Below are 27,119 nucleotides of genomic sequence, written 5' to 3' on the forward strand. Positions count from 1 at the left end.
AGTGTCTGAATACAGTACCTTTCGTACCTCCGGGTCTTCCACCAGACCAGAGGTGGCCAGCATCGAGGCTGTAGAGGCTGACCTCAGCAGACAGTATTCCCAGAGAGCTGTTCTCCAGGCCTGCTCCACACATTCCTCCAGACTCACCAGCATCATACTGGCTGAGGATGTCGTTGGGTAGACCAGGGGTTTCTAACCAGCTGTAGTAGGACCCCTGAGGGTACTTGGCCTATCCACAGGGGATACTTGAAGACTCACAAAACCACAGACTTACTGGTAAAATTCACATGAGGGGGTACATCAGGGGTACTCTGTGCAGAGCAACAACAAAAAAGTTGGGAACCACTGGAGTAGAGTACCTGCTTGGATGAAGAAAGAACATCTGCTTACTTGGTGTCAATGCAAATGTCAGTTTATTGTGGGTAAGCTTTTGGTCAAATAGCCTTTGTGGCCTTTTTGAAGCAGCATGATATGAGGCTAACATGAAAGGGTGATGTGCTACTACTTGCTCATCAACTAGTTCATGATGGTTGAGATAAGAGCTGTATAGATTCTCTAAACTCTTAATGATAAGGACTTGTTATGCTTCGGTCAATGGAAGTTGAGGTGATTTAGCCTAACGGCTTCAGCAGACAATCTACTCAGTGTAGTGCACAAGTCAGCCCTATTAACTATATGTTGAAACATTTCCCTTGATTAGCTGAATCAGGATTGGTAGTGCTGGGTTAGAACAAAAAAGTACATCCATGTGGGCCCAGTAAAATGAATGAAGAACACTGGTTTACAGCATTGTGTAATAGTGTAAATCAGCGGTTTACTCCAATGCTATAGACGGGTTGGGTGTTTAGCAACAAAACAGACACGTACGCAACTATGGGGCAAAACAGACAGGGTTGGCTTAGATTGTTGACAACGTGAATTATATTTAAGCTCCACTGTTTACTGAGAACATTAATACATTTGCTTGTCGAACATCTCACTCCAAAATCATGGGCATTAATATGGAGTTGGTCATCCCTTTGTATTAAATAACAGCCTCCACTCTTCTGGGAAGGCTTTCCACTAGATATTGGAACATTGCTGCGGGGACTTGCTTCCATTCAGCCACAAGCATTACTGAGGTCTGGCACTTTTGCTCGCAGTCAGTGTTCCAATTCATCCAAAAGGCGTTCGATGGAGTTAAGGTCAGGGCTCTGTGAAGGCCAGTCAAGTTCTTCCGCACCAATCTCGATAAACCATTTCTGTATGGACCTCGCGTTATGTACGGGGGCAATGTAATGCTGAAACAGGAAAGAGCCTTCCCCAATCTGTTGCCACAATGTTGGAAGCACACAATCGTCTAGAATGTCATTGTATGCTGTAGTGTTAAGATTTCCCTTCACTGGAACTAAGGGGCCTAGCCCGAACCATGAAAAATAGCCCCAGACCATTATTCCTCTAACATCAAATGTTACAGTTGACACTATGCTTTTAAGCAGGTAGCGTTCTTCTGGCATCCTCCAAACACAGATTCTTCTGTCGGACTGCCAGATGGTAAAAAGGGGATTCATCACTCCAGAGAACAAGTTTCTGCTCTAGAGTCCAATGGTGGCAAGCTTTACACCACTCAAGCTGATTCTTTGCATTCCAGATGGTGATCTTAGGCTTGTGTGCGGCTGCTTGGCCATAGAAACTCATTTCATGAAGCTCCTGACAAACTGTTCTTGTGCTGACTTTGCTTTAAGAGGTAGTTTCGAACTTGGTTGTGAGTGTTGTAACAGAGGACAGACTATTTTTACGTGCTACGGGCTTCAGCACTTGGCGGGCCCATCCTGAAAGCTTGTGTGGCCTACCACTTTGCGGTTGAGACGTTGTTGCTCCTAGACATTTACACTTCACAATAAAAGCACTTACAGTTGACCGGGGCAGCTCTAGCAAGGCAGAGATTTGACAAACTGACTTGTTGGAAAGGTGGCATCCTATGACAGCACCACGTTGAGTCACTGAGCTCTTCAATAAGGTCATTCTACTGCCAATGTTTGTTTGTCTATGGAGATTGCATGGCTTTGTGCTCAATTTTATACACCTGTCAGCAACAAGTGTGGCTGAAATAGCCAAATACACTAATTTGAAGGGGTGTTCACCAAGTGAAGTATAATTACAAGCATTTCATAAGTGTCAAAGACTTTTATTGACAATGAATTTGATGCAAAGAGTCAATATTTGCAGTGTTGACCCTTCTTTTTCAAGACCTCTGCAATCCGCCCTGGCATGCTGTCAATTAACTTCTGGGCCACATCCTGACTGATTGCAGCCCATTCTTGCATCCATCATTCCTTGGGCATCCACCATTCCTTCAATTCTGACAAGTTTCCCAGTCCCTGCCGATGGAAAAACATCCCCACAGCATGATACTGCCACCACCGTGCTTCACTGTTGGGATAGGGTTCTTGGGGTGATGAGAGGTGTTGGGTTTGTGCTAGACATAGCATTTTCCTTGATGGCAAAAAAGCTAAATTCTAGTCTCATCTGACCAGAGTACCTTCTTCCATATGTTTGGGGAGTCTCCCAGATGCCTTTTGGTGAACACCAAATGTGTTTGCTTATTCTACAGCAATGCCTTTTTTCTGGCCACTCTTTTGTAAAGCCCAGCTCTGTGTAATGTATGGCTTAAAGTGGTCGTCTGCTGTTCCCACATGCTTCAAGAGGGCCACCATTGTTCCTGTTCCCAAGAAAGCTAAGGTAACTGAGCTAAACGACTACCGCCCCGTAGCACTCACTTCCGTCATCATGAAGTGCTTTGAGAGACTAGTCAAGGACCATATCACCTCCACCCTACCTGACACCCTAGACCCACTCCAATTTGCTTACCGCCCAAATAGGTCCACAGACGATGCAATCTCAACCACACTGCACACTGCCCTAACCCATCTGGACAAGACGAATACCTATGTGAGAATGCTGTTCATCGACTACAGCTCGGCATTTAACACCATAGTACCCTCCAAGCTCGTCATCAAGCTAGAGACCCTGGGTCTCGACCCCGCCCTGTGCAACTGGGTACTGGACTTCCTGACGGGCCGCCCCCAGGTGGTGAAGATAGGCAACAACAACTCCACCCCGCTGATCCTCAACACTGGGGCCCCACAAGGGTGCGTTCTGAGCCCTCTCCTGTACTCCCTGTTCACCCACGACTGCGTGGCCACGCACGCCTCCAACCCAATCATCAAGTTTGCGGACGACACAACAGTGGTAGGCTTGATTACCAACAACGACGAGACGGCCTACAGGGAGGAGGTGAGGGCCCTCGGAGTGTGGTGTCAGGAAAATAACCTCACACTCAACGTCAACAAAACTAAGGAGATGATTGTGTACTTCAGGAAACAGCAGAGGGAACACCCCCCTATCCACATCGATGGAACAGTAGTGGAGAGGGTAGTAAGTTTTAAGTTCCTCGGCATACACATCACAGACAAACTGAATTGGTCCACTCACACAGACAGCATCGTGAAGAAGGCGCAGCAGCGCCTCTTCAACCTCAGGAGGCTGAAGAAATTAGGCTTGTCACCAAAAGCACTCACAAACTTCTACAGATGCACAATCGAGAGCATCCTGGCGGGCTGTATCACCGCCTGGTACGGCAACTGCTCCGCCCACAACCGCAAGGCTCTCCAGAGGGTAGTGAGGTCTTCACAACGCATAACCGGGGGCAAACTACCTGCCCTCTAGGACACCTACACCAGCCGATGTTACAGGAAGGCCATAAAGATCATCAAGGACAACAACCACCCGAGCCACTGCCTGTTCACCCCGCTATCATCCAGAAGGCGAGGTCAGTACAGGTGCATCAAAGCTGGGACCGAGAGACTGAAAAACAGCTTCTATCTCAAGGCCATCAGACTGTTAAACAGCCACCACTAACATTGAGTGGCTGCTGCCAACACACTGACTCAACTCCAGCCACTATAATAATGGGAATTGATGGGAAATGATGTAAAATATATAAATATATCACTAGCCACTTTAAACAATGCTACCTAATATAATGTTTACATACCCTACGTTATTCATCTCATATGTATACGTATATACTGTACTCTATATCATCTACTGCATCCTTATGTAATATATGTATCACTAGCCACTTTAACTATGCCACTTTGTTTACATACTCATCTCATATGTACAGTGCCTTGCGAAAGTATTCGGCCCCCTTGAACATTGCAACCTTTTGCCACATTTCAGGCTTCAAACACTTCAAATAATTTCAGTCTCTCGATGTGCAAAACTGATAGAGACATACCCCAAGTGACTTACAGCTGTAATCGCAGCAAAAGGTGGCGCTACAAAGTATTAACTTAAGGGGGCTGAATAATTTTGCACGCACAATTTTTCAGTTTTTGATTTGTTAAAAAAGTTTGAAATATCCAATAAATGTCGTTCCACTTCATGATTGTGTCCCACTTGTTGTTGATTCTTCACAAAAAAATACAGTTTTATATCTTTATGTTTGAAGCCTGAAATGTGGCAAAAGGTCGCAAAGTTCAAGGGGGCCGAATACTTTCGCAAGGCACTGTATATACTGTACTCGATACCATCTACTGTATCTTGCCTATGCTGCTCTGTACCATCACTCATTCATATCTTTATGTACATATTCTTTATCCCCTTACACTGTGTATAAGACAGTAGTTTTGGAATTGTTAGTTAGATTACTTGTTGGTTATTACTGCATTGTCGGAACTAGAAGCACAAGCATTTCGCTACACTCGCATTAACATCTGCTAACCATGTGTATGTGACAAATAACATTTTATTTTATTTATGAACAGATACTCCAATCGCCGCGGTGGAGCAGCGCTGTTCAGAGCTATCTTTGGTGTCTTTGTTGCCTCTCTGATTCATTCCCTCCTTGCCTGGTACGTGAGTTTTGGTGGGCGGCCCTCTCTTGGCCGGTTCGTTGTGGTGCCATATTCTTTCCATTTTTTAATAATGGATTTAATGGTGCTCCGTGGGATGTTCAAAGTTTTGGATATTTTTTAAACCCAACCCTGATCTGTACTTCTCCACAACTTTGTCCATGACCTGTTTGGAGAGCTCCTTAGTCTTCATGGTGCCACTTGCTTGGTGGTGCCTCTTGCTTAGTGGTGTTGCAGATTCTGGGGCCTTTCAGAACAGATGTATGTATACTGAGATTATGTGACTGATCATGTGACACATAGATTGCACACAGGTGGACTTTATTTATCTAATTATGTGACTTCTGAAGGTAATTGGTTGCACCAGATCTTATTTAGGGGCTTCATAGCAAAGGGGGTGAATACATATGCACACACCAATTCTCTGTTTTTTAAATTTTGTATACTTTTTTGAAACAAGCCATTTTTTTCACTTCACCAATATGAACTATTTTATGTATGTCTATTACATGAAATCCAAATAAAAATCCATTTAAACTACAGGTTGTAATGAAACAAAATAAGAATAACGCCAAGGGTGTCACGATTTACTAGGAGTGGTGGGTGGAATCAGGCGCAGAGAGCAGGGTTCAGTAGATTGTCAATTTATTCTCCGGTGCACAAAAACGGTCACGTCAACACACAGGGCGCATACAATTGACCAGCCCAAACACAGGACCAAAATAGTCCGGAGAATAACCACACGAAAACCACCATACAACAGAGTAACAAAAACAATCCCGCACAAAACAAGGGCGGGACAACCTACTATATATAAGGACGCTAATTAAACTAAAATACACACAGGTGAAACTAATAAGACAAAACCAACAGACAAACCAAAAAGGGATCGGTAGTGGCTTGTAGGACGGTGACGAGGACCGCCGAGCACCGCCTGAACAGGCAGGGGAGCCAACTTCGGCGGAAGTCGTGACAAAGGGGATGAATAATTTTGCAAGGCACTGTATGTACAGCACAGGTTGAATAGGATGGCCTTGACTAGAATACAGTATATACATATGAAATTGGTAAAACATTATTTAAACATTATTAACGTGACTAGTTTTTCATGTCTATTTACAGCTGAAGTCAGAAGTTTACATACACTTAGGTTGAAGTCATTAAAACTCGTTTATCAACCACTCCACAAATTTCTTGTTAACATCTACTTTGTGCATGACACAAGTCATTTTTCCAACTATTGTTTACAGACAGATTATTTCACTTATAATTCACTGTATCAAAATTCCATTGGGTCTGAAGTTTACATACACTAAATTGACTGTGCCTTTAAAATAAAAGAATTTCATGGCTTTAGAAGCTTCTGATAGGCTAATTTAGAACATCTGAGTCAATTGGAGGTGTACCTGTGGATGTATTTCTAGGCCTACCTTCAAACTCAGTGCCTCTTTGCTTGACATCATGGGAAAATCAAAAGAAATCAGCCAAGACCTCAGTTAACACATTGTAGACCTCCACAAGTTGGTTCATCCTTGGGAGCACTTTCCAAACGCCTGAAGGTACCACATTCATCTGTACAAATAATAGTATGCAAGTATTAACACCATGGGACCACTCAGCCGTCATACCACTCAGGAAGGAGACGTGTTCTGTCTCCTAGAGATTAACGTACTTTGGTGAGAAAAGTGCAAATCAATCTCAGAACAACAGCAAAGGGCCTTGTGAAGATGCTGGCGGATACAGGTACAAAAGTATCTATATCCACAGTAAAACAAGTCCTATAGCGACATAACCTGAAAGACCGCTCAGCATGGAAGAAGCCACTGCTCCAAAACCGCCTTAAAAAAGCCAGACTACGGTTTGCAACTGCGCATGGGGACAAAGATCATACTTTTTGGAGAAATGTCCTCTGGTCTGATGACAAAAAATAGGATTGTTTGGCCATAATGTTATGTTTGGAGGGAAAATGGGGAGGCTTGCAAACTGAAGAACACCATCCCAACCGTGAAGCATGGGGGTGACAGCATCATGTTGTGGGGGTGATTTGTGCAAAATAGATGGCATCATGAGGCAGTAAAAATTATGTGGATATATTGAAGCAACATCTCAAGACATCAGTCAGGAAGTTAAAGCTTGTTGGGATGGGTCTTCCAAATGGACAATGACCCCAAGCATACATCCAAAGTTGTTGCAAAATGGCTTAAGGACAACGAAGGTATTGGAGTGGCCATCACAAAGCCCTGACCTCAATCCTCTAGAATATTTGTGGGCAGAACTGAAAAAGTGTGTGCGAGCAAGGAGGCCTACAAACCTGACTCAGTTTCACCAGCTTTGTCAGGAGGAATGGGACAACATTCACCCAACTTATTGTGGGAAGCTTGTGGAAGGCTACTCAAAACGTTTGACCCAAGTTAAACAATTTAAAGGCAATGCTACCAAACACTCAATTAGTATATGTAAACTTCTGTCCCACTGAGAATGTGATGAAATAAATAAAAGCTGAAATAAATAATTCTCTCTACTATTATTCTCACATTTCACATTTTTAAAATACAGTGGTGATCCTAACTGACCTAAGACAGGGGATTTTACTCGGATTAAATGTCAGGAGTTGAGTTTAAATGTATTTGGCTAAGCTGTATGTAAACTTCTGACTTCAACTGTACATAGGGTAGCAGCCTCTAAGGTGCAGGGATGCGTAACCGGATGGTGGCCGGCTAGTGACTGGGTGGAGGCCGGCTAGTGACTGGGTGGAGGCCGGCTAGTGATGGCCTGTTTTTCAGTCTGTTTTTCAATCTCTCGCTCCCAGCTGTGATGCACCTGCACTGACCTCTCCTGGACGATAGCGGGTGAACAGGCCGTGGCTGAGGTCCTTGATCTTTTCGGCCTTCCTGTGACACCGGGTGTCCTGATGGGCAGGCAGTGTGCTCCCTGTGATGCGTTGGGCTGACCGCACCACCCTCTGGAGAGCCCTACGGTTGTGGGTGGTGCAGTTGCCGTAGCAGGCGGTGATACAGCCCTACAGGATGCTCTCAATTGTGCATCTGTAAACGTTTGAGGGTCTTAGTGGCCAAGCCAAATTTCTACAGCATCCCCTGTGTGGGTAGACCATTTCAGTTTGTCAGTGACGCTGAGGAACTTGAAACTTTTCACCTTCTCCACTGCAGCCCTGTGGATGTGGATGGGGGTGTGCTCCCTCTGCTGATAGGGCAGTGCGATGATTCCTGACTTTAATATACACTTCTGGTTCTGTAGATGTCTCAAATGTTGATACAGTACCTGTGTATGTGACTCGTTTCCCCTCTCCTCAGTAACGGGACAGGTGCTGTGCTGTGATGCCATCGTGGACATAATCAGTGAGATCCAGATAGTGTCCACCACCAGAGAGCTGCACCTGGAGGACTCACCACTGGAACTGAAGATCTACGCACTGGACTCTGAAGGTGAGTGTTCAAGGATACACTCTTATGTTTTACTTGACAGTTTGTGTCATTGGTTCTCTTTTGGTCAACAAAGATCTTTTACATCGGCATGTGCTGTCATCATAACAACTACCTATGTAGTAACACTAATTACTCATAACATTGAATCAACATTGTATCATAAATTCCTGATTCCACTTGTGTATTTTTTTGACAATATAATTACTCAATTGCTATGTATCAACATGTTAATAAAATGTTACAGTGTAATTGCAGTGTTTCTACAGAGACATAAGAACAACTGAAAGTGCTACCCGCTTCAGTATAATGCAGAGCGATCCACATTGTTGTGTGCACTAGAAGGGTTTAACGACTTTTCCAGTAGTGATGATTGTGATGTCGTGAGGCAGAAGTTAATGTCCCTGTTTGTTCTGTCTCACTGGTTTCATTATGGCCAGGCACAGACACTCTTTTACATGAGCTGGCGCCACAACCTGATTCTCTTTGATGACATCCCCAAAGGCGCATTGCATTTTGGTGTTTGTTTTGGCATTGATGTGTACTACGCTCAGATCTGTCAAATAGAATAGCTAAGATATCGTGTTGAGAGGATTGCTGGTTTTGTTTGGGCTTATGTGACTGCAACCTTTAGGGACTTGTCAAACTAGTGTGCTCTATTTTCAGTCTTGTCCACAGTGATTTATCCTTTATATGCGTAAACAACAACAGTAATTGTGTGATGTTGGGGATGCAGGGTTGTGTTCCAAACAAAATAATTACAATTGTGCTTGGTTTAGTTCCGCAACGACACAGCTAGGAGAGCTCATGAAAGCTGTTGAATATTCTTCTTGGAGTCATAAGTGCATTTAAAGGACTTTACTGCGCACTTTGTCATTTATTTTATCTTATGTTGCACCTACCCCACATTTTCCAGGATTTTCATTCTCACCAAATGCTGCGAACAGTACAGTAAATGTCAAATGCACATGAATTCAACAGTATAATGTTTGGATTCTTTCTTGTCAGGTGAACTGTTGTCCTCACCTTTTGGTCTAATCATTTCACCATAGTATCCAAACGGTTTCCTTTCAATGGCTACCATTGTTGTGCATATGCTTTTCATATTTCTTCTGTAAGAAACATTTCAATTTAGCCCAATCCATATAGGCCAATTCCTACGAGTGTAAATGGTTGTCTTTTCAACACTTCACATCAAATTCACAAGACAATGTTTTGCATGTCACATGTAATATATATTTTTAGTTAAATTAAATTGGGCCATCTACATTTTTATGTACGTTAAATCAAATCCCAAGCAATGGGCACATGTATTAAGCCATGTCTCTAACCCCCAAATTGTTGATTGTGCAGGAAACACCTTCAGTGCTCTGGCGAGCTTGGTGTTTGATTGGACCATAGTGAAAGATGCAGACGTGGATGGATTCCCTGACTCCTACAACTCATTACGGTGAGTTCCTCCACGTTGCTGTGCACTCAACCCTGGAGAAAAGCCTGTAGGGAGTGACCGTTAAAGTAGCTAGTCAACAATGTAATTATAACAAGAACTGGTTTAAGGATGGCAGTCCAATACAAATTCAATCTAACCTGTGATTTATCAGGTTATTTGAATACATTTGTATATGATTTGCCTTGTGCCAGGATAGCATATGATAGACCTCAGATTATTTTATCACAAGTTCAACATATTACTTTAATTGTCAGTTTGTCACTGTCAATAATAGGCTTGTTATGCATTTTCCTTCCCTCAGGGTTTCTTCAATTCTCTGAGTCTACTTACACCCCCCTCTGGTTACATCTCTGAGATGGAGAGAGTAGGGAAACAGGCAGATCTCATCTTGCTGTCAGGACTGAAAACGGGCTAAGCTCAAGGCCAAAATACAAGAATCTCTGTATAAGGTATTCCATTTAATCATTTCCTAAATTTCTTACCTTGTTTTTGAAATAGTCTGTGGAGATGGATTATCATACTATAGCTAAGAATCAAATACTGGCTCAAGGACTGCAATCAGATGTATTTTTAGAAGCGAGGGACAGGAACATCAGAGGAGTAGAAGAACTTTAGCTCCTTTTTAAAATAGTTTCCTTCGATCATCTCAGCTCGTGGCTGGCAGACAGCAGCCCTCCAGGGGTATAGACGGCTATAAATATCAGGCTGACTTGCATTACTGTGATGTCACAGCTAGTAGAGTTAGTCTAGCCATCTGGACCGTCGCCAGGTTTGCTATGGGGTCACCCGCCTGAAAATGAAAAAAACTCCAGGGTCAAAAGAGGGACCTAATATTAGTCAGAGATGACAGTACCACTGTGCGATGTTGTAGAACAGTCAATTATAGGTAGCCTAGCTGTTAAGAGTGTTGGGCCAGTAACTGAAAGGTTGCTGGTTCGAAAGCCCGAACCGACGAGGTGAAAATAATCTGCCAACATTCCCTTGATCAAGGCACTTATCCGGAGCAACTTACAGTAGTAATTAAGGTTAAGTGTCTGCTAAATGACTGCAATGTAAATGTAATGATGCAAAATATGATTGCAAAGTTGACTAAATCAAATTGTATTTGTCACATGCTTTGTAGACAACAGGTCTGGAGTAAAGGTGAAATGCTTACTTATGGGTCCATTTCCAACAATGCAGAGGTAAAGATTAGATAAAATAGAAATAGTGACACGAGGAATAAATACACAGTAACTAACGAGTAAAAATGACATGGCTATATACAGTAGGAGGTAATTGAGGTAGCTGTGTACTATACACATACACTACCGTTCAAAAGTTTAGCATCACTTAGAAATGCCCTTGTTTTTGAAAGAAAATCAAATTTGTTGTTCATTAAAATAACATCAAATTGATCAGAAATACAGTGCAGACATTAATGTTGTAAATGCCTATTGTAGCTGGAAACTGCTGATTTGTTATGGAATATCTACATAGGCCTACAGATGCCCATTATCAGCAACCATCACTCCTGTGTTCCAATGGCACGTTGTGTTAGCTAATGAAAGTTGATTATTTTAAAAGCCTAATTGATCATTAGAAAACCCTTTTGCAATTATGTTAGCACAGCTGAAAACTGTTGTTCTGATTAAAGAAGCAATAAAACTGGCCTTTTAGACTAGTTAAGTATCTGGAGCATCAGCATTTGTGGGTTTGATTACAGGCTCAACATGGCCAGAAACAAATAACTTTCTTCTGAATCTCGTCAGTCTATTCTTGTTCTGAAAAATGAAGGCTATTCCATCTGAGAAATTTCCAAGAAACTGAAGCTCTCGTACAACAATGTGTACTACTCTCTTCACAGAACAGCGCAAACTGGCTCTAACCAGAATAGAGTGGGAGGCACAACTGAGCAAGAGGACAAGTACAGTAGAGGGTCTAGTTTGAGAAACAGACACCTCACAAGTCCTCAACTGGCAGCCAATATATGAAGCTGCAGTGTAACTGTGCAACAAAGCTTATTTAGAACGTTTTTAAAAATCAAGATAAACAGTGCATTCGGAAAGTATTCAGACCCCTAAACTTGTTCCACACTTTGTTATGTTACAGCCTTATTCTAAAATGTATTCAATAAAAAATATTGTCCTCAATCTACACACAATACCCCATAATGACAAAGCGAAAAAAGTTTTTTAGATCATTTTGCAAAAAACTTAACAAAACACTCATTTGAAAGAGCTAATTTACATAACTATTCCGATCCTTTATGAGACCTGTTTCCAATGATCACCCTTGAGATGTTTCTACATTTTGATTGCAGTCCACCTGTGGTAAATTCAATTGATTGGACATGATTTGGAAAGGCACACACATCTATATAAGGTACCATATTTGACTGTGCATGTCAGAACAAAAACCAAGCCATGAGGTCGAAGGAATTGTCCATAGAGCTCTGAGACAGGATTATGTCGAGGCACAGATCTGCGGAAGGGTACCAAAAGATTTCTGCAGCATTGAAGGTCCCCAAGAACACAGTGGCCTTCATCATTCTTAAATGAAAGATGTTTGGAACCACCTAGACTCTTCCTAGAGCTTGCCGCCCGGCCAAACTGTGCAATTGGGGGAGAAGGGCCTTAGTCAGGGATGTGACCAAAAACCTGATGGTTACTCTGACAGAGCTCCAGAGATCCTCTGTGGAGATGGGAGAGCCTTCCAGAACGACAATCATTTTTGCAGCACTCCACCAATTAGGCCTTTATGGTAGAGTGGCCAGACAGAAGCCACTCCTCAGTAAAATGCACATAACAACCCACTTGGAGTTTGCCAAAGGCACCTAAAGGACTCTCAGACCATGCGAAACAAGATTCTCTGGTTTGATGAAACCAAGATTGAACTCTTTGGCCTGAATGCCAAGCGTAACGTCTGGAGGAAACCTGGCACCATTCCTACAGTGAAGCATGGTGGTGGCAGCATAATGAGTTGGGGATGTTTTCAGAGGCAGGGACTGGGAGAGTAGTGAGGATCGAGGGAAAGATGAACAGAGCAAAGTACAGAGATCCTTGATGAAAACCTGCTCCAAAGCACTAAGGACCTCAGACTGGGGCAAAGGTTAACCTTCCAACAGGACAACGACCCTCAGTACACAGCTAAGACAACGCAGGACGGGATTCAGGTCTCTGAATGTCTTTGAGTGGGCCAGCTAGAGCCCGGACTTGGACATCTCTAGAGAGACCTGAAAAAAGCTGTGCAGCTCCCCTCCAACCTGAGCATGAGAAGATCTGCAGAAAAGAATTGGAGAAACTCCCCAAATACAAGTGTGCCTAGCTTGTTGCGTCATATCCAAGAAGACTCGAGGCTGTAATTGCTGCCAAAGGTTCTTCAGTAAAGGTGATATTTAATTTGATTTTTTTCCTAAATTTGCAAAGATTTCAACAAACTTCTTTTTGCTTCGTCATTATGGGGTATTGTGTGTAGATTATTATTACTTTTTAAATTCTCAATTGACTCCATTTTAGAATAAGGCTGTAACGTAACAAAATGTGGACAAAGGGGTCTGAATACTTTCTGAATGCACTGTATAGATAGGAGATATCTTGTGAATCGCCCATACATTTTTAAAATCAAGCTGATTTTTAGGCCATATTGCCCAGCCTTAGGATGATGGTCGTCTGCTTGAAACATGTAGGTATTATAGACAGGGTCAGGGAGAGGTTGAAAATGTCAGTGAAGACCCTTGCTAGCTGGTCAGCGCATGCTCCAAGTACGCGTCCTGGCGATCCATCTGGCCCTGTGGCCTTGTGAATTTTAACCTGTTTAAAGGTCTTACTCACACCGGCTTTCTTATCAGCGTCCAGATTAGTGTCCCGCTCCTTGAAAGTGGCAGCTCCAGCCTTTAGCTTAGTCCGGATGTTGCCTGAAGCCGGTAACTGATGGGGTAAACTGCTTAATGCCATTGGATGAATCCCAGAACATATTCCAGTCTGTGCTAGTAAAACAGTCCTGTAGCTTAGCATTCGCTTCATTGGACCACTTCTGAATTGAGCGCGTCACTGGTTGTTCCTGTTATAGTTTTTGCTTGTAAGCAAGAATCAGGAAGATTAAGTTATGGTCATATTTTTCAAATGGAGGGAGAGCTTTGTATGCGTTTCTGTGTGTGGAGTAAATGTGATCTAGAGTTTAGATGAAACATTTGATTATAGGCGTGCCTTTGAGGGTTGGTAGCTATTGATGGCGTGCGAATCATACTGCAACGGAGTTGGTCTGGTTTCTCGATGTAGAAAATGGCATGTGCCGTTTGTACGCCGTGCTTTAACCATGACATCTAACCTTCACAAAGAATGTAGGTGCAGCAGAGGTGAAACTGCTGATCCTGGAGAACATCCTGCTGAGCCCTGCATGTGATGTCTACCTGCTGGTGGGCACATCCATCCAATACAAGGTCCAGAAGAACAGACAGGGAAAAATCACAGGTGGGTCTGAACTTACACTATACAGTCAAGCATATCATTCTACGCAATTACAAATCCAATGATGTAACGACAATAGTCACAAAAAAGGGTGTCTAGAAAAGTATTGAATTGTGTCATTGGATACAGTAATGTAGTATCAAGAATGATTTAGATGGTATTCATATCACAGTTCAGGGTGTATACTGTCCATCCCATCTATGTAGGAAATAGTTAATGAAGACAAATCACGAAGCACTGACCCAGGGTCATGTGTTCCAGAGTTCTCCATGCCCTGTGATCAATATGAGCTGCACCTCCAGGACAGTGTGGCTGGTGCTGATGGCAACACTGACCTGGCTGTGGCTAGTCTGGACCACAGCACCTCCACTGTTAACGCCCTGCAGCTGGGACACATCAATGTGCTGCTTTATCACAAGTGTCCTTTTTAAGACAACAAACACTTCATATGATCTGGATTAGTTTAGGTCTGAGACTCCTCTACACTGCTATAACATTAGTTGGTAATTAGCAGCAACTAAAACAAATATAAAATCAAGTCAATTGCATCAGCAGGTTTCCTCTGGTCATGGCAGACCTTGCTTGGAGAGCTATTTATAAGAAATGTTCCGATCAAGTAGTCCATGTCAGCAAATGTTTTTAAGCTAGGTTTTTTAGCCCATTGATTTTGTTATAATGTTTGAGTCACTCATGGCAAAATGTGTAAAATTGTAGGAAGTTAGCTTTTAAAACTTAAAATATATACAGTGGGGCAAAAAAGTATTTAGTCAGCCACCAATTGTGCAAGTTCTCCCACTTAAAAAGATGAGAGAGTCCTGTAATTTTCATCATAGGTACACTTCAACTATGACAGACAAAATGAGAAAATCCAGAAAATCACATTGTATGATATTTAATGAATCTATTTGCAAATTATGGTGGAAAATAAGTATTTGGTCACCTATAAACAAGCAAGATTTCTGGCTTCTCACAGAGCTGTAACTATTTCTTTAAGAGGCTCCTCTATCCTCCACTAGTTACCTGTATTAATGGCACCTGTTTGAGCTTGTTATCAGTATAAAAGACACCTGTCCACAACCTCAAACAGTCACACTCCAAACTCCACTATGGCCAAGACCAAAGAGCTGTCAAAGGACACCAGAAACAAAATTGTAGACCTGCACCAGGCTGGGAAGACTGAATCTGCAATAGGTAAGCAGCTTGGTTTGAAGAAATCAACGGTGGGAGCAATTATTAGGAAATGGAAGACATATAAGACCACTGATATTCTCCCTCAATCTGGGGCTCCACGCAAGATCTCACCCCGTGGTGTCAAAATGATCACAAGTACGGTGAGCAAAAATCCCAAAACCGCACGGCGGGACCTAGTGAATGACCTGCAGAGAGCTGGGACCAAAGTAACAAAACCTACCATCAGTAACACACTACCCCGCCAAAGACTCAAATCCTGCAGTGCCAGACTGTCCCCCTGCTTAAGCCAGTACATGTCCAGGCCTGTCTGAAGTTTGCTAGAGAGCATTTGGATGATCCAGAAGAAGATTGTGAGAATGTCATATGGTCTGATGAAACCAAAATATAACTTTTTGGTAAAAACTCAACTTGTTGTGTTTGGAGGACAAAGAGGAAGAACACCATACCTACTGTGTAGCATGGGGGTGGGAACATCATGCTTTGGGGCTGTTTTTCTGCAAAGGGACCAGGACGACTGATCTGTGTAAAGGAAAGAATGAATGTGGCCATGTATCGTGAGATTTTGAGTGAAAACCTCCTATCAGCAAGGGCATTGAAGATGAAACGTGGCTGGGTCTTTCAGCATGACAATGATCCCAAACAGCTTCATAAGAAGCATTTCAAGGTCCTGGAGTGGCCTAGCCAGTCTCCAGATCTCAACCCCATAGAAAATCTTTGGAGGGAGTTGAAAGTCCGTGTTGCCCAGCAACAGCCCCAAAACATCACTGCTCTGGAGGAGATCTGCATGGAGGAATGGGCCAAAATACCAGCAACAGTGTGTGAAAACCTTGTGAAGACTTACAGAAAACGTTTGACCTCTGTCATTGCCAACAAAGGGTATATAACAAAGTATTGAGAAACCAAATACTTATTTTCCACCATAATTTGCAAATAAACTTATAAAAAATCCTACAATGTGATTTTCTGGATTTTTTTTCTCATTTTGTCTGTCATAATTGAAGTGTACCTATGATGAAAATTACAGGCCTCTCTCATCTTTTTAAGTGGGAGAACTTGCACAATTGGTGGCTGACTAAATACTTTTTTGCCCCACTGTATATTTGCCCCATGACAAAATGTGTAGAATTGCAGGAATTTAGTTTTTAAATGGCAAAAAATAAATGTGCGTGGGATGTTCCCCGATGATGGAAGAGGGACTGTGTGAAAAGTTGGGGAACCACTGGTTCATTTTAATGTAATGACATGCAATGGTGTGTACCATGAATGGTGTGTGTATGTAGGGATTAATGATTAGATACAGTGGGGAGAACAAGTATTTGATACACTGCAGATTTTGCAGGTTTTCATACTTACAAAGCATGTAGAGGTCTGTAATTTTTATCATAGGCACACTTCAACTGTGAGAGACGGAATCTAAAACAAAAATTCAGAAAATCACATTGTATGATTTATAACTAATTAATATGCATTTTATTGCATGACATAAGTATTTGATACATCAGAAAAGCAGAACTTAATATTTGGTACAGAAACCTTTGTTTGCAATTACAGAGATCATACTTTTCCTGTAGTTCTTGACCAGGTTTGCACACACTGCAGCAGGGATTTTGGCCCACTCCTCCATACAGACCTTCTCCAGATCCTTCAGGTTTCGGGGCTGTCGCTGGGAAATACGGACTTTCAGCTCCCTCCAAAGATTTTCTATTGGGTTCAGATCTGGAGACTGGATAGGCCACTCCAGGACCTTGAGATGCTTCTTATGGAGCCACTCCTTAGTTGCCCTGGCTGTGTGTATCGGGTCATTGTCATGCTGGAAGACCCAGCCACGACCCATATTCAATGGTCTTACTGAGGGAAGGAGGTTGTTGGCCAAGATCTCGCGATACATAGCCCCATCCATCCTCCCCTCAATACGGTGCAGTTGTCCTGTCCCCTTTGCAGAAAAGCATCCTCAAAGCATGCTTCCACCTCCATGCTTCACAGTTGGGATGGTGTTCTTGGAGTTGTACTAATCCTTCTTCTTCCTCCAAACACGGCGAGTGGAGTTTACACCAAAAAGCTCTATTTTTGTCTCATCAGACCACATGACCTTCTCCCATTCCTCCTCTGGATCATCCAGATGGTCATTGGTAAACTTCAGATGGGCCTGGACATGCCCTGGCTTGAGCAGGGGGACATGGCATGCGCTGCAGGATTTTAAACCATGACGGCGTAGTGTGTTACTAATGGTTTTCTTTGAGACTGTGGTCCCAGCTCTCTTCAGGTCATTGACCAGGTCCTGCCATGTAGCTCTGGGCTGATCCCTCACCTTCTTCATGATCATTGATGCCACACGAGGTGAGATCTTGCATGGAGTCCCAGACCGAGGGTGATTGACCGTCATCTTGAACTTCTTCCATTTTCTAATAATTGCGCCAACAGTTGTTGCCTTCTCACCAAGCTGCTTGCCTATTGTCCAGTAGCCAATCCCAGCCTTGTGCAGGTCTACAATTTACCCCTGATGTCCTTACACAGTTCTCTGGTCTTGGCCATTGTGGAGAGGTTAGAGTCTGTTTGATTGAGTGTGTGGTCTTTTATACAGGTAACGAGTTCAATCAGGTGCAGTTAATACAGGTAATGAGTGGAGAACAGGAGGGCTTCTTAAAGAAAAACTAGCAGGTCTGTGAGAGGTGGAATTCTTACTGGTTGGTAGGTGATCAAATACGTATGTCATGCAATAAAATGCAAATTAATTACTTAAAAATCATACAATGTGATTTTCTGGATTTTTTAAAGATTCCGTCTCTCACAGTTGAAGTGTACCTATGATAAAAATGACAGACCTCTACATGCTTTGTAAGTAGGGAAACCTGCAAAATCGGCAGTGTATCAAATACTTGTTCTCTCCACTGTAATTTGTGTTCCATTCTCTTATGTAATTCTCAGTGGATTGCAGAGACAGGCAGTAATATAACAGGACTTGACGGTCTGGGGGGGAACATGTGTAGCTAAAGCTCACTACTTAAGACTTATCCCAGCAGGTTGTATTGTGCATTTGACAAACACAAGATTTAAAACGGTCCCTGTATGCCTCTTTGTATAACCTAACTTTATTGTCCTTCATAATTGCTCAGGCCTTCGCATGCAATGGGTGTCTCGCATGCCCAACGGGGTATGTTGTGGAACCGGGATACTTGGGTATGGTTGCATGCGTTTTGTTCATCCTTGTGCATTAGTGAAGCATTTAAAGTAAACCATTGTCAGTTATTGAGTGATTTCTGAACTACATATCCTGTTTCAGTTCAAATGATCACTTGTTTTGCTTTTCTCTTTTACTACCAGGATTTAAGATGAATCCTGTAGAGAGCTGGGTTCTAGAAACAGGACGAGTGTATGATATTCTTATCAAAGTGTTTGACAAGTCAAGCAGTAGGATTTACTTATCTGATGTAAGCTCAGCCTAAGTTGTCTTAATTCTACACCATTGTCTGTTATATTTGTCAAAACACTGTCACGCTCCCTGGTCTTTTCCCTCTTATAAAATGGAAACTAGATTTTTTGTTTGGCATATCACTCTTGATGTCTAATCAACTGTAGACTGGGAGACATTCCAATACTGGAAAGGAAGATTTTGAATATGTTTGATGGATTTTCTATGTTATCATCTTAGCCAGATTGAATGCCCTGTCCTCTCTTTAATGGTTAGGTTTTTTTCCACGCTTTAAAAGGTCCAATGCAGCTGTTTTTAAAAATCTCAATATCAAATGATTTCTGGATAACAATTAGATACCATACTGTGAATGTTTTCAATTAAAATGGTCAAAAATATACAAAAATGGCTTCATAGCAATGAGCAATTTGTCAAGCAAAGATTTTGCTAGGACTGTCTGGGAGTGGTCTGAGTGTGGAGGGGGAAAAAGGAAAATGTCCTGTTGTTGGCAGAGAGCTTTCTTAATGGTCTATTAACTAATTTGCCGCCTGGTGATGTTCCCAGGCGGGCCAAAACTCCAGAAATTAAGGCGCTCTTTTCAAACAGCTCTTACATTTTAAAAGGGCGTTATCATAATTTTCACAATTTCAGTATTACCTAATAGTGTGGAAATATATATACAGTGCCTTGCGAAAGTATTCGGTCCCCTTGAACTTTGCGACCTTTTGCCACATTTCAGGCTTCAAACATAAAGATATAAAACTGTATTTTTTTGTGAAGAATCAACAACAAGTGGGACACAATCATGATGTGGAACGACATTTATTGGATATTTCAAACTTTTTTAACAAATCAAAAACGGAAAAATTGGGCGTGCAAAATTATTCAGCCCCTTTACTTTCAGTGCAGCAAACTCTCTCCAGAAGTTCAGTGAGGATCTCTGAATGATCCAATGTTGACCTAAATGACTAATGATGATAAATACAATCCACCTGTGTGTAATTAAGTCTCCGTATAAATGCAACTGCACTGTGATAGTCTCAGAGGTCCGTTAAAAGCGCAGAGAGCATCATGAAGAACAAGGAACACACCAGGCAGGTCCGAGATACTGTTGTGTAGAAGTTTAAAGCCGGATTTGGATACAAAAAGATTTCCCAAGCTTTAAACATCCTAAGGAGCACTGTGCAAGTGATAATATTGAAATGGAAGGAGTATCAGATCACTGCAAATCTACCAAGACCTGGCCGTCCCTCTAAACTTTCAGCTCATACAAGGAGAAGACTGATCAGAGATGCAGCCAAGAGGCCCATGATCACTCTGGATGAACTGCAGAGATCTACAGCTGAAGTGGGAGACTCTGTCCATAGGACAACAATCAGTCATATATTGCACAAATCTGGCCTTTATGGAAGAGTGGCAAGAAGAAAGCCATTTCTTAAAGATATCCATAAAAAGTGTTGTTTAAAGTTTGCCACAAGCCACCTGGGAGACACACCAAACATGTGGAAGAAGGTGCTCTGGTCAGATGAAACCAAAATGGAAATTTTTTGGCAACAATGCAAAACGTTATGTTTGGCGTAAAAGCAACACAGCACATCACCCTGAACACACCATCCCCACTGTCAAACATGGTGTTGGCAGCATCATGGTTTGGGCCTGCTTTTCTTCAGCAGGGACAGGGAAGATGGTTAAAATTGATGGGAAGATGGATGGAGCCAAATACAGGACCATTCTGGAAGAAAACCTGATGGAGTCTGCAAAAGACCTGAGACTGGGACGGAGATCTGTCTTCCAACAAGACAATGATCCAAAACATAAAGCAAAATCTACAATGGAATGGTTCAAAAATAAACATATCCAGGTGTTAGAATGGCCAAGTCAAAGTTCAGACCTGAATTCAATCGAGAATCTGTGGAAAGAACTGAAAACTGCTGTTCACAAATGCTCTCCATCCAACCTCACTGAGCTCGAGCTGTTTTGCAAGGAGGAATGGGAAAAAAATTCAGTCTCTCGATGTGCAAAACTGATAGAGACATACCCCAAGCGACTTACAGCTGTAATCACAGCAAAAGGTGGCGCTACAAAGTATTAACTTAAGGGGGCTGAATAATTTTGCACGCCCAGTTTTTCAGTTTTTGATTCGTTAAAAAAGTTTGAAATATCCAATAAATGTCATTCCACTTCATGATTGTGTCCCACTTGTTGTTGATTCTTCACAAAAAATACAGTTTTATATCTTTATGTTTGAAGCCTGAAATGTGGCAAAAGGTCGCAAAGTTCAAGGAGGCCGAATACTTTCGCAAGGCACTGTAAATTGTAGGAAAATTATGCTTTTAGACTGCACTGGGCCTTTAAAACAGATCTTCACTCTCATTCCCCTCTGTATTTTTAAATGCTACTATCTTGATGGTTTGTGCTTGCAGAACATCCGGATCGAAGCTGTGTTTCCAGATGAGTACTCTGAGAGTCTAGAGTCCTCCCTGAATGGGTCCTACCACCATGTCAAGGCTTTGAACAACGAGATAACACTAATTGATGCTACACTAAAATCTGTATTGGATCAAGTGAGTTTTGTAGAAACCTTGGATTAGTTTATTTGCAGATTTTTGTTCTTACTGTAATACTTTATGCTATCTTATTGAATTGTGAGAGATCATGATCATTAGTTAGAAACAGCCTGGCTATGTCGTAACAAGGTTGTATTTGTGTTCTAGGATGGAGGAGTCTGAGTTGGCAAACCCAGTCCTCAGTCTCAGTATCCTCACATTTCTATGGCAGCCCAAGGTTGGAGCCTACCAGTACACAATACAGGTATTTGTCCCTGTTAAATACAACATATGTTCACTGTTATTTATTAACTCATGCTGAAGAATCTCACATCAGCCACAATGAATTACACTGCACTTCTGTCAAGTTCTGTGTTTGTGTATAATTTTATATTTAGACATTTTGTGAATCTTCTTTCGTTTACTTCTTATAATTACCTACTAATTTGTATAAGGCCAGACACTGGCTTAGAGTGACAGATACAAGTTGGAGTGTCTCTCGAAATTTGATGTATTACAGACTGTGTCAATATTTACCCATGTTGCATTGTGTCCCAGGCAGCTGGAGACAGTGGAATTTCAGCTGGTTCGACTCTAACCTAGCTGTTGCCACGGTGACAGTGAAAGGAGTGATGACGACCGTCAGTGACATTGGCGTCAGTGTGGTATACGCCTGTGATGTCCTCAACCAAATGCACTATGGAACGATGAAGGTCAGACCGTATAGCCCTCCCCTAACTCATTTTACAGGATGTGAAGGATCACTGGTCAATGCAGTGAATTGTATAGTTACATATCTTACATCAACTGTACTAGTTAGTCGATGTTATCATGTTTCCAAACATTAACCGTAAAAAGTTACGATGTGAAAAATCTGTCCTTGGGCCCTTGAGCAAGGCACTTAACCCTAATTGCTCCTGTAAGTCGCTCTGGATAAGAGCTGCTAAATGACATTTTTTTTTTTTTTTTAAATGTACCTAGCTGAGGGGCAGAGCCTTCACAAAGACCCTCTGTAGTGTTCAGTTTATCCTTCTCATATTGGCAATATGGTTTTAATTTCCCTCAAAGCTCTCTTGATCCACTGAGGAACATAAGATCTACCACTTCAATTGCCTTCCTTGATACATTTTATTGCTTGCCTGGGACATATTGTTGTCTGTTGTGTGTCTGTGTTGGATAAGAGATGTGTATGAAAGATGGCAGAATTTGGTCCTCTAGGACTGGGATTGCAGCCATATGACTCTCTCTCTCTCTTACTCCCCCTCCCTCCTTCCTTCCCTACAGGTAGACTGGCTCCAGGGCAGAACCACTTTAGTGGGGTAAGGGCCCAGGCTCTAACCACAGGACACACAGCCCTAACGGTCAGCTACACCCACGGCAATGTCTACCTCAGTGCCAAGATCACCATCGCTGCCTACCCACCACTCAAAGTGAGTCTATGCCCCCCAACCTGTACCTGAGAGCATGGCCTATTCACACACATGGATTTCATATTGGTTTACTTAAATCTTTTCCCCTCTCGAAGACACACAAAGAAACTTAAGGTTAAAGGGGGTATCCATTCCCAGATATAAAAAAATCATGAAACTCCTGTCAATTTGGTGAAAGCCTATGTTCTGTCAGTGGGGGGGGGGGGGGATAACATATCACTTTTCAGGCTTTTAAAACTATTATCTGTACTCCAGATCGCCAAATCAGCCAATAGATGGTTTGGGCATACTGTCTAGAACACATCCATCCGTTTATATCGTCAAGACAAGCTACATATTTCTCCAAGTACCATGTCGCAATGCGCCCTGTCTGTGGGAAACAGAGATATTACAGAAAGGAGGAGATGGGAATCTCATTGGGCAAAGAATGGAGAAACTTACCACCCAACTGACTGTCGACCCATCACATTCATGTTGTCATTCTTCGTCACACGGTTGCTAAGATAATCGTCACACAATCCCTTCTCAAAGTCAGGGTATGAGTTGAGAAACCTGATTATTTTCCTTGAATGTACCCAATGTCACGATTCCAAGGCTATACAATATTACAGAGAACAAGTTAATTATCTCACATCTTGGAAAATATTTGCAATGTTCTACAACTTGTTCCCAGAATTCATGCTATTGTTCGGTTTTTGAGCTAGTGCCCAATTGACTCATTGAAGGAGAGCTCTCCTTGTCCAAGAATCACCCAGAATGCACTGTGTGGCCCGTTGATGACTCATGGGTAACATACATGATGGGCATTAGTATGTTTCTAATAGAGTTTCCCATCTCCTCAAAAGTATCTCTGTGGGAAAGCAGCATTACTGTGCTCTTGCACTGTGTAGAGATGCCGTTTTATAGCTCAGTAAACAGAGATAAACTGCAAGTTGAACTTCGTGAGTAAGACTCCTAAATTGATAGTGCAGTTTTAGACAATTTTTACAGCTAAGCTAGCTACTTCACATGCTTATATTGACTTTGGTATAATTGTGTGTAGCCATCTTTTTCTAGCTAGCTAGCAGCCAGCCCAGAGAGAGCATTGTATTGTGGGTTATGTAGTAGACTTGAGCTGCACCAGATTTCCCAAAAACGATTTTCACGTTTCTACTTGCATTGTTATAATGATAAAATAAAACATTTGTTCACAAAAATAGTGTTTTTTAAAGGAAAATTCCAATCAAAAACTGTATTTTGGTATTTGTTTCATTAGTCTATTGTTGACATGGTTCCAATATGTTTTGCTTGTCAGCAATCAGGTTTTCAAGATATGTAACTTTCAAAATACAGCAATCATCCCCGTATGATGCATTTTGCATCATAAGACGCAAAATGCATCATACGGAGGAAGATTTCTGTGTTTCCTACTTTTGTATTTATGAAAAATGTTTAACCACTGCACCTACACACCCTGATGAGTGGTCATTTACCTGTGCTCTGTGTTGTGAATGATCCTGTCTAAAGTCTGCCCAATGATCTCCAGTCACTCCCCTCGCCAACTCTCCCCGGAGCAGCAATTAGCCTTTCTCTTAATCAGCAAGATTGGGACACACACACACACCTTTTCACACTTACACACTTTCACAATACAACACACACACACACACACCTTCTTTCTCTCTGCAATCAGTACAAAAGAGCAAGGATGAGCTTGTGTTAAATAACCTAATTCTGGGTTTCCTCTGTTCTGTGCATTTGTAATTATGCCCTCATGTACTGGATACACTGATTTAGTTCTTCCTGCTGCTTTGTCTCATGTGTTGCACTGTAATGGAATTGATGTCAACTCAGCCATAAAATAGACAATTTATGTAAAGCTAAGAGTCATTATGGAGAACGCCATCTCCATTCCCATGTATGCATCATTCTGTCATGCATGCTCTATTCCATGCCCATGGGTTTTCATCCCATTAACCCGAGTGCATGCTAAGACAGAGCTCAGGACACTAACAGGAAGTTGTTTTATTTTGGGATGTAAAGAAAAACAAGTTGGGCAGACTTGTCCTTACTCTTACTCCAAGAACTACGGCTCGGCTCTGGCAGTTCACGCTCCCCTCATAAATATTGGAGCATTTACCAACCTTTCACCATGTTGTCTGTCTACCTCCTTGACCCAGTTTGGCTGTCTGACTTTAACACATTCATCCACTCTCCCCAGAGAGGGTTGAAAACCCTCCTGGAGTTGAATCATTTAGGATTGGCAGTGACCTCAGGGCTTTATCTGAAAGACATCTAACAAATGTGGAGGCAGACTAGCAATGTGTTTCATGAAATATAATTTGAATCTACAAAATATACCACTTCTCCATTCACTAACTTGTGCTTTACCTGTTGTCATGTCCAGGCTGTGAAGCCTGCCTCTGTTGCCTTGGTGACCCTAGGCTCCTCTAAGGTCATGCTGTTTGAGGGCGGCCCCAAGCCATGGATTCTAGAGCCCTCCAAGTTCTTCCAGAACCTGAAGGCTGAGGATGACAACGGTGTTCGGCTGGCTCTGACCGGGTCCACCTCCCGTAGCTACGTCCGGCACTGGATCAGAGCCATCTGTCGAGCCATAGGAGAACAGGTGAGGGAATGGGCTTTTCCTTGTTCGGTACCTACTTGTTCAGTACCCTGGGCTTTAAACAGACTTTCTAGCTCTTTAAGATGCACTGTAGATGACATTTTGACAAGCAAGTAATATGTGTGTTATGAACAGGTAATAAACGTGTTATAACCATATTTCTAGGTATTGGCAGTAACCGTGGGGAACCAGCCCAGTCTGACCAATCCCTATCCTGCGGTGGAGCCGGCGGTGGTGACGTTTTTGTGCACCCCTCCCTCTCGCCTCACATTGGTGCCTGTGTACACCAGTCCCCAGTTGGACCTCACCTGCCCTCTGCTGAAACAGAAAAAACAACTGGTTAGGAAAAGAGAGTGAAGCAGGCAGTGTTGACACAGCAGACATACAAACACATTTGCCATAGGAGCTAGCGAGACAAAAAAAACTAAAGACCCAAGGTCATGTCAAGTTTGTCCTTAATTTCTCATGAGGGGACAAATAAAGTGTATTAAATTGAATGTCTGCCTCACTGACTGTACATTTTACACAGTGATTCTATGTTTACTGTAACACAGAAAGAGAACTATATTTGGAACATTATTTGTTGCAGGTGCCTCTCAAACTACCGCAACCCTGTGCTTGACCTGGCTGCATTTGACCAGCAAGGCAGGAAGTTTGACAACTTCAGCTCTCTGAGTATCATCTGGGAGTCGACTACTAGAGGACAGCAACAAACAGAAGAGACTTCATGGTACGGCTTTGAACATGCTCATGATGGTATCCTTGTTTTCTTTTGTCGTTATTCTTTCATCTAAAATAACAGGTTTTTGCAGGCTATTTTAATAGCTTTGGCCAACAGAAATGTCATCTTGTCTGTCAGGTCGTCAGGCGGTCCTTGTCCACCACCAGTCTGGGATTGCTGCTATAACAGTAACAGTAACAGCCACCTTGAGGCTGCTAAGGTTCTCAGTCCGGTAAGACAGAAACACAACCTATAGCAGAGAAACAACATCTTTTATCTTATGTGGTTAGACAAGCTACTAATTTGTTCATTTTTGTCTTTTTCACTTCCTCCTGTGACTGGCTATCTGAGATATCTACTGCATCCCTCATCCTCCACATGCAACACCCATTCTGCCAGTCACATTCTGTTAAAGGTCCCCAAAGCGCACACATCCCTGGGTCGCTCCTCTTCAGTTCGCTGCAGCTAGCGACTGGAACTCAAACTGGACAATTTTATGTCCATCTCTTCATTCAGACTCAATCATGGACCCTCTTACTGACATTTGTGGCTGCTTTTTGTGATGTATTGTTGTCCCTACCTTCTTGCTCTTTGTGCTGTTGACTTTGTACCATGTTGTGCTGCTACCATGCTATGTTGTCATGTCTTGCTGCCATGCTATGTTGTCTTAGGTCTCTCTTTATGTAGGGTTGTGGTGTCTCTCTTGTCGTGATGTGTGTTTTGTCCTACATTAAAAAGAAATCATAATCCCAGCCCCCGCAGCAGACCTTTTTGTTTGCCGTCATTGTAAATAAGAATTTGTTCTTAATTGACTTGCCTAGTTAAATAAAGGTTAAAATAAATTAAAGGAAGAATGCCGTTGGCTGAATAAGTCTCTGTGACCACAGAAAATAAACCTTTTAATCAGTTTAGAGGGTGTGATAACTACACAAGACACGATAGGCAAAAGCCAGATCATCAAACTGTACAAATATTATATATAAT

At 42.3% G+C, this 27,119-nt stretch overlaps 1 pseudogene; it reads left to right on the forward strand.

Moving 5' to 3' along the window:
• Nucleotides 1-309: 309 nt before the first annotated feature.
• Nucleotides 310-27,119, forward strand: part of LOC124045424 — a 37,227-nt pseudogene continuing 10,417 nt past the window's right edge.

Source organism: Oncorhynchus gorbuscha, linkage group LG10, assembly GCF_021184085.1.
Source record: "Oncorhynchus gorbuscha isolate QuinsamMale2020 ecotype Even-year linkage group LG10, OgorEven_v1.0, whole genome shotgun sequence".
Lineage (NCBI taxonomy): Eukaryota > Metazoa > Chordata > Actinopteri > Salmoniformes > Salmonidae > Oncorhynchus > Oncorhynchus gorbuscha.